Genomic DNA, 9432 nt, shown 5'->3' with positions numbered 1-9432 from the left:
TCCTGTGTGAAGTCTGTCATAAACTTGTATCCCTGGATTCTCGTGTCTATGGGAATTGAAATTGCCTTTTGGTACAGGGTGATTCAGTGTAAAATGATAGCCTAGGTATACATAGCGGAGAGTATATGACACAATTTACTAACATGAAAATACTCAAGTTTTATCTATACACTAGATAGTCCATGTGATTTCCATTGGTGACGCGGCAGACGTCTAGGTGGTAGTCTGGTACTAGCTCGGCCAAGATATCCTCAGATATGGGTTTATCTGTTTATTTTGCTTACTTGTATAGAACCCAATCTACATTACCTATCAATATGTCTTTGAAGTGTGAAATGAAACCTAGTACCCAGAGCAAATCCATGCAAACAAGGAGAGAACATACATGGTGGCACAAGCCCCAACAGAATAAAAACCAGTTATATAAACCAAAATATTCAATAAATAAATACACAGACACAATTTTCTTCTGGATATAATTGGCGCGATACTTTATTATTAGAGATGAGTGAGTAGTGTTCGATCGAGTAGGTGTTCAATCGAATACTATGGTATTCGAAATACTCGTACTCGATCGAACACTACTAGTTGTTCGAAGTTTAAGGTTCGATGCAGAACCAGCATTGATTGGCCGAATGCTATACATTCTGCCAATCAACGCTGGTTCTTCTCTTACCTTTAGAAGTCTTCTCTGTGCAGCGTCCCCACGGCGTCTTCCGGCTGGAATTCACTCTGCCTAGGCATCCGGCCTAGGCAGAGCCGACTGCGCATGCGCGGGCATGCCCTCGCATGCGCAGTCGGCTCTGCTCAGGCGTCGGGCTGGGCAGAGCCGACTTCGCATGCACAGTCGGCTCTGCCTAGGCCCCGATGCCTAGGCAGAGTGAATTCCAGCCGGAAGACGCCGCGGGGGCGCTGCGCCGGGAGAAGACTTCAAGGAGAATCCAGCCTGACCGTCACTCGTGGACTTGGTAAGTATAATTTTATCGAATTTTGCGTACCCCTGAAACGAGCATTTCCCCCCATAGACTATAATGGGGTTCGAAATCCGTTTGAACAGTCGAACAGTGAGCGGCTGTTCGAATCGGATTTCGAACCTCGAACATTTTAGTGTTCGCTCATCTCTATTTATTATGGGTAACCTTCAATGTAAAATCAAATTAATTAAATATTAAACCATAAATTATTATTTGCAATAAATAAATCTCTTTAATAAACCATCAATAAATATTAACCTTAAAAACCAAACCAATTGTGCTGTTTGAGTGCTAGGGACCGCCCCCAGTGCTGTGAGAGAACTAATTTGCATACCGACGAAAACCCAGATTTCTACCAAACGGCGGCACGGAGAAAACATCTAAAGGTAGGAGACGATTAGCTTTTCTTAAGGCTATTCCTACGTGTTGGGGAGAAAAAGGGTATCCAATGATAGGATCCCTTTAAGTCTGTGAGGATACATGTAGCATCCAGGTGACAGACACCGACCCTTGTGATGTCTGCGGTTCTTGGGCAAGTTGAAGACATTATGTTATATGAGAAAATAAATGCCGTTATAGCTGACACAAGAACACCGTTAGATAGAGTCTGATCTCCATGGCTTAATCCTTCTCATGCTCCGGGTCAGTCATGCTGTCTACACCTGGAATACCGGGCATAAGTAGATTTGATTCCCACCATCTCATGTTATATTTAGGTTTTCTATTATCTTGTCCACCATTAATTTTGATGTTTCCAGCCCATTTTATTCAATAAATACCTTTGAAACTTAAATTGTCATCCAAGTGTGCACATTCATTTCCAGAAATGTACATTTTTAACGGCCACGACCCCATGTTGCGGGAAAGCTGCTTTTTTTTTGTTGCAGATTTTGCTTCGTTTTTTTAAACCGAAGCCAATAGTAGCTTAAAGGGAAATGTATAGAAAGTTCTTATACTTCTACCTTCTGCTCAATCCACTCCTGGATTTGGCTCAAAACAGCACAACAAAATCTAAATTTTAAGACAATTTTGGCACATTTTGTCCTCTCTTCTGAAAAGCGACGCCCACATGACTAGCATGTTGAAAAAAATGAATCTCAAACTAAACGCGCTATGTTTATACCAGTGTTGAGTCGCGACTACAAGAGTAAATCTGGGTCGTTGTCTTTAGAAACCTTCCCATGTATGCCCCCTGCCAATGGCATCTTAATAATTTCCCTAAATAAGGCTAGGTTCACACCTGCATTGGAGACTCTGCTGTGGATTCTGTCTAAAATCATCCGAGAGAAAAGTCCTGCCAAGACTTATATTATAGTAGATGGAATTCGCGGGTGTCCGCAGGTAACTGCTTTTTCAGTGGACACGCTCTTCGTCTCTTGGGTCCCCATATGGACCTGAACAACAGAGACCTGAACACTAGTGTGAACGTAGTGTTACCCAATTTCCACTTGACTATATGGACAATTTGCACATTTCACATTGATGCTTACCAGCTAGGACAACTCATGACCCACGGAGTAACGCGCCACGCATTCAGATACGTATACACGTGTCAGAGTGTGAGCGTTCAAAACAGATCCCATTCACTTCAATGGGTGGCGGCTCACGTGCGCTACACATTGAATTCAATGGGTTAAAAAGCCTCCCATTGATTTCAATGTGTAGCACCCATAAGCCGGCACCCATTGAAGTGAATGGGATCTGTTTTGAGCGCTCACACTCTGACACGTGTATACGTGTCTGAATGCGCGGCGCATTACTCCATGGGAACGGGGGCTAACACCTACGCACCAGAAGGCAGTGGGCTAGAGTTTTTTTTTTCCTTATTTATTTACCGTATATACTGGAGTATAAGCCGAATTTTTCAGCAAAGTTTTTGTGCTGAAAAAGCCCCCCTGGGCTTATACCCTGTTTCCCCGAAAATAAGACAGTGTCTTATATTAAATTTTGGTCCTAAAGACATGCTATGTCTTATTTTCAGGGGATGTCTTATGTGCTAAGATTGCGCAAAGATTGTATAAAGAAAAACATTGCAGCTGGCTGAACGCTGTGTTTTCACAGGAAAGCCGCCGGCTGCTGCTGCGATCACATTATTTGTATCCACTATTTCTGCTGCTGTGGGATGAGCTGGGAGAGTGGGCTAAGGGTGGGCCAACACCATATTGTATCCAGCATTACCGATGGAGGGCGCCACCAACTTGTAAGTCATTTTCAGCCGGGTGTCCGGATACTTTTGATCACATAGCGTATGTAACTCTTGCCCTTTAGAGCTGCTTGTCTTGTAGGTTCACACTTTTTGTCATGTTTATTAGAGAATTTATTTCCAGCAAGGCTTAACCCTAAGGAGGAACAGATAAGGGCCCTCTATCAGGTTTGGTCATCTCTAGTCGCTGGCCAGACTAGCAGTAAGGTCATAGCAAAGGTAAACCTACATCACTGCAGAAGTCATTGACCAGTTTTGTCCCTAAACAGCTAAAATAACTTCTCTGGATACATTTATAAGTACAGTGATACTACAAAACCAAAATGTTAGCTCCCATGCAGACAACCATGTTCTGTGTCAGTGTGGTAGCCATGTTTTTAATGGATAGCACATTATCACAAGGTTCACACTGCCGTGGTCAACACAATGGATAGCCAGACTGCTTAAAGGGATTCTACCATTAACATCGACTTATTTTGTCGCTCACACGTAGGAATAGCCTTAAGAAAGGCTATTCTTCTCCTACCTTTAGATGTCTTCTCCATGCCGCCGTTCGGTAGAAATCCCGGTTTTCATCGGTATGCAAATGAGTTCTCCCCAATGCTGCGAGAGAAATCTCCAGTGCCACCTCCATCTTCTTCAGGAACAACCTCTTCACTCGTCTTCTTCCGGCGCTGGGGTTAAACTTCTAGGCCTCGGGCAGAGCTGACTGCGCATACCCGCGGCCACAAGAAAAATGGCTGCTTACACAGTAAGTAAGTGGCCATTTTCTTGTGGCCTTTGGGCATGCGCAGTCGGCTCTGCCAGAGGCCCGAGGACTAGAAGTTTGAACCCAGTGCCGGAAGAAGACGCGTGAAGAGGCCGTTCCTGAAGAAGATGGAGGTGGCGCTGGAGATTTCTCTCGCAGCATTGGGGAGAACTCATTTGCATACTGACGAAAACCGGGATTTCTACCGAACGGTGGAGAAGACATCTAAAGGTAGGAGAAGAATAGCCTTTTTTAAGGCTATTCCTACGTGTGAGCGTCAAAAAAATTGATTGTAATGGTAGAATCCCTTTAAACATCAGTTGCCCACAGACACTGGCAGACCCCATTGTGTTTCAGTCCTTGCCTGTAGGGTTCATTGGCCTTTTAAGAAACTCTAAGGCTGAGTTCACACATTGTGGAAAGAGAAAATCCTCTTCATTTTCCGTTGGCGTATTAAGACTGAATGCTGATGCCCTTGCAGCTTTCCTCTGCTGACTAGGCTAAGATGAATGGGCCTAATTGGCAAGGACTCCGAAGCCATGGAATTCACGGCAAGATTGAGCAGGTTGTTGATTTTTTCCACGTCTTGCTGTATTCTCTGCCTCCCTTCGAAAGCAATGGGAGGCAGATCTGGTGCAGAAACCCCACCCAAATCCATGGAAGATTTCTCCATGTGAACCTACTCTAAAGATAGTCATTGTACTTTGCCTCATTTCAGATCTGTTTCTTCTTTGGCAACCACCATATATCCAAACTTTCAGAAGACAAGTGGTGCGCTATGTATGATGAATCAAATTTAGCCCCCTTCCCCATTTCACTCTGCACATTCCCACTTCTCTTTGTGCTCACACACAGTTCAATGACCCAGACATGGTATGTCCCTTGCCAAGTTGCTTCTAAAGTCCCTCTCCTGGTGCCCCTACAGTATTATGTCTCTCTTCTGGCGCTCCCACAGTATTATATCCCTCTCCTGGTGCCCTTAAAGTATTATATCACTCTCCTGGTGCCCCCACAGTATTATATCCCTCTCCTGGTGCCCCTACAATATTATGTTCCTCTCCTGGTGCCCCTACAGTATTATATCCCTCTCCTGGTGTCTCTACAGTATTATATCCCTCTCCTGGTGTCTCTACAGTATTATATCCCTCTCCTGGTGTCTCTACAGTATTATATCCCTCTCCTGGTGCCCCTACAGTATTATATCCCTCTCCTGGTGCCCCTACAGTATTATGTTCCTCTTCTGGTGCCCCCACAGTATTATGTCCTCTCCTGGTGCCCCTACAATATTATGTTCCTCTCCTAGTGCCCCTACAGTATTATTTTCCTCTCCTGGTGCCCCCACAGTATTATGTTCTCTCCTGTGCCCCTACAATATTATATCCTCTTCTGGTGCCCCCACAGTATTATGTCCTCTCCTGGTTCCCCCACAGCATTATTTTCCTCTCCTGGTGCCCCCACAGTATTACGTCCTCTCCTGGTGCCCCTACAGTATTATTTTCCTCTCCTGGTGCCCCCACAGTATTACATCCTCTCCTGATGCCCCTACAGTATTATATCTCCCTCCTGGTAACCCCTACAATATTATGTTCCTTTTCTGGTGCCCCTACAGTATTATGTCTCTCTTCTGGTGCCCCCACAGTATTATTTTCCTCTCCTGGTGCCCCCACAGTATTATGTCCTCTCCTGTGCCCCTATCGTATTAAATCCCTCTCCTGATGCCCCTACAATATTATATCCTCTTCTGGTGCCCCTACAGTATTATTATCCTTCTCCTGGTGCCCTTAAAGTATTATATCACTCTTCTGGTACCCCTACCTTATTATATCCTTCTTCTGGTGCCTCTACAGTATTATGTCCCCCTTCTGGTCCCCCCACACTACTACTACTGCGTCTTCAACATGATTACCCCAAAAACAAGTATCCCCTTCTGCTGACAGGATCCAAGGGGTGAGAGTTTTCTCTAAATCTTGTTGCCCACGACCTGACACACATTCGTGAGGGCAACGAGTGGAAGACTCATGATGAACATTATGAATATCTTGTGGTGTGCCTTGGCCTTTTTAATACCCTAGCGGGGTTCCAGGATTTTGTAAACAACATCCTTCCAGATCTACTCTATGTCTGTGTGACGGTATATTTGGATGATATTCTGGTATAATCTCCAGATTTGACATCCCACTGGAAGAATAGGCTCTATGCCAAGGTGGACAAATGTCTCTTTGAGAAGTCGTCTGTACTCTTGGGACAATCTGTCTTCAGTTTTAGTCTGGCCTTGACCATGGGACCTGAAAACCATTAAGTGGTTTTTAGACTTTGCAAACTATTGTAGACAATTCATCCCTCTTTCATTCGTCCTCTCTGTGTCTACGTCAGCCATTACCAAGATTGCCAAATAATGGACCCTTCAAGCTGAAGCAGTTCTTCAGTCCCTCAGACAAGTCTTTTCAGCCTCTCCTCAGCTCCTGTCTTGCACAGACCAGGTGTTTCTAAGCAATTCTTCCTTGAAGTAGGCGCTTCTTCTGTGAAGGCTGGAGATGTGATATCTCTGAAGAACTCTTGTGGCAAGAATCAGACTTGTGGCTTCTTTTCTAAGGCTTTACCTCTGCCGAAAAAAGAATTATATCAGTGATCAAGAGCTCTTTGCTATCAAGATGGCACTGGAGTACTGGAGATACTTGCTTGAAGGAGCTTGTCATCTGATCATAATCTACACCGACCACATGAATTCTCCCTATTTGTAGACTGCTCACGGCAAACTGGGTCATCTCGGTTCTCTGAATGCTTTGACTTCATCCTATATTTTTGGCCAGTAGATAAAAAACCAAAACATCTGGGCACATGTACTATCCTGCTCCATCGACCCATCTGATCAAGAAACTAATCATAAGGAAAACCTTCCAACAAGAGAAGACAGAGTCTCGGTGAGAATGGAAGTCCAAACTTGGCCATGGCTGGTCATTATTGGTGGACTATGCTTTCCTGCAATGACTGTGTGATGGAATATCAAAGTACGGCCAATTCTGGATGGCAGATGATCAATTTATTATAAAGGCTGATGATCTCCTCCTATCTTGAATAAATAGGGGGGAAATTTCACCAGATATGGAGTATATAACCTCTGTCACAAAAATGAGCAAAATAAAATACAACCTTCAGGCAAAACAGTGTGAAACAAAATCCTGCTTGTCTGAGCGCTAACTAACAGTAAATACTAACTGTACGTGGGGCTTACTACCAACCACACAAATCAACCAAAAAGAGCACAATAATGACTCCAGCACTCTGCCTGTCACCTTCTCACACCCTAGACAGTGATTCAGTATGACCTTTGGATCAGAAAAGGTCATGGATCCAACTGTTAAATGTACCCATAGGTCTCCATTTACAAGATGGAGGACATAGGGGTAAGTTCACACGGGTAGTGTGTGGGCAGATTTCGGCACCAAGAGTGATGCGGGGAGCCACATCACTCTCAGGTCATAACCCGCCTGCTACGACTGTTGTGGCAGTCGTGGCTTCCCCCTCCGGAGCAGGCTCAAATGAATAGGCCAACTCCAGAGGTTGCTACCGCAAGGCGGACGCCGTGACTCAATGAGCCGCGGAATCCGCCTGCAGAAAGGGCAGCCCACATGTTGCTGCTCAGGGAAAAAAGTAGCCTGGAGGCCTACATAGACCACTATTGTGAGGGGGCGGATTATGACATGGATTCAGCACCATAATCCGCCCCCTCTATGCCTGTGTGAACCAGCCCTAAGAGTACTCAGTAACTATTTAGGAATCCACAATAGACTTAGTGCAGTGGGTGACGCATGCTCCTGTATAACTATACCGTGGCATAAAGTATGTCAGAGGCTTCAACTGGAGGCATATTTTGGGAAATCTTTACATTGTGTACCTCCAAACAAAGTTATAAGAGCTGAGTGCAGAGGAGCAAGGAGCATAAGACCACCAACATCAGCACAAAAAGTGCCCCACTGGCAGCTTCACGGCATGGGTTTCCATGTCTGAGCAGCTGTATTGAAGCCTCGCATCACTAAGCACAATGCCAAGTGCTGGATGGAGTGGTGTAAAGTGCAATGCCAAGTGCTGGATGGAGTGGTGTAAAGTGCAATGCCAAGTGCTGGATGGAGTGGTGTAAAGCACAATGCCAAGTGCTGGATGGAGCGGTGTAAAGCACAATGCCAAGTGCTGGATGGAGTGGTGTAAAGCACAATGCCAAGTGCTGGATGGAGTGGTGTAAAGTACAATGCCAAGTGCTGGATGGAGCGGTGTAAAGTACAATGCCAAGTGTTGGATGGAGTGGTGTAAAGCACAATGCCAAGTGCTGGATGGAGCGGTGTAAAGTGCAATGCCAAGTGCTGGATGGTGTAAAGTACAATGCCAAGTGTAGGATGGAGCAGTGTAAAGTGCAATGCCAAGTGTTGGATGGAGCGGTGTAAAGCACAATGTCAAGTGTTGGATGGAGCGGTGTAAAGTACAATGCCAAGTGTTGGATGGAGTGGTGTAAAGCACAATGCCAAGTGCTGGATGGAGCGGTGTAAAGTGCAATGCCAAGTGCTGGATGGTGTAAAGTACAATGCCAAGTGTAGGATGGAGCAGTGTAAAGTGCAATGCCAAGTGTTGGATGGAGCAGTGTAAAGTACAATGCCAAGTGCTGGATGGAGTGGTATGAGGTACAATGGCAAGTGTTGGATGGAGTGGTATAAGGTACAATGCCAAGTGTTGGATGGAGCGGTGTAAAGTACAATGCCAAGTGTTGGATGGAGTGGTATAAGGTACAATGCCAAGTGTTGGATGGAGTGGTATAAGGTACAATGCCAAGTGTTGGATGGAGTGGTATAAGGTACAATGCCAAGTGTTGGATGGAGTGGTATAAGGTACAATGCCAAGTGTAGGATGGAGCAGTGTAAAGTGCAATGCCAAGTGTTGGATGGAGTGGTGTAAAGTACAATGCCAAGTGCTGGATGGAGTGGTATGAGGTACAATGGCAAGTGTTGGATGGAGTGGTATAAGGTACAATGCCAAGTGTTGGATGGAGCGGTGTAAAGCACAATGTCAAGTGTTGGATGGAGCAGTGTAAAGTACAATGCCAAGTGTTGGATGGAGTGGTGTAAAGCACAATGCCAAGTGCTGGATGGAGCGGTGTAAAGTGCAATGCCAAGTGCTGGATGGTGTAAAGTACAATGCCAAGTGTAGGATGGAGCAGTGTAAAGTGCAATGCCAAGTGTTGGATGGAGCGGTGTAAAGCACAATGCCAAGTGTTGGATGGAGCGGTGTAAAGTACAATGCCAAGTGTTGGATGGAGCGGTGTAAAGCACAATGTCAAGTGTTGGATGGAGCGGTGTAAAGTACAATGCCAAGTGTTGGATGGAGTGGTGTAAAGCACAATGCCAAGTGCTGGATGGAGCGGTGTAAAGTGCAATGCCAAGTGCTGGATGGTGTAAAGTACAATGCCAAGTGTAGGATGGAGCAGTGTAAAGTGCAATGCCAAGTGTTGGATGGAGCGG

At 45.3% G+C, this 9432-nt stretch overlaps 1 long non-coding RNA gene across 1 annotated transcript; it reads left to right on the top strand.

The window, feature by feature from the left end:
- The first annotated feature begins 7985 nt into the window (after positions 1 to 7985).
- Positions 7986 to 9097, top strand: LOC142193960 (uncharacterized). Its single transcript, XR_012715008.1, has 3 exons — positions 7986 to 8263; positions 8326 to 8462; positions 9001 to 9097. It is a non-coding gene; the product is annotated as an uncharacterized LOC142193960 (long non-coding RNA).
- The last annotated feature ends 335 nt before the right edge of the window (positions 9098 to 9432 follow it).

This window comes from Leptodactylus fuscus, chromosome 2 (genome assembly GCF_031893055.1).
Source record: "Leptodactylus fuscus isolate aLepFus1 chromosome 2, aLepFus1.hap2, whole genome shotgun sequence".
In the NCBI taxonomy this organism is placed as follows: Eukaryota; Metazoa; Chordata; class Amphibia; order Anura; family Leptodactylidae; genus Leptodactylus; species Leptodactylus fuscus.
The sequence above is the reverse complement of the archived record's forward strand: the minus strand, read 5'-3'. Positions and strand labels throughout refer to the sequence as shown.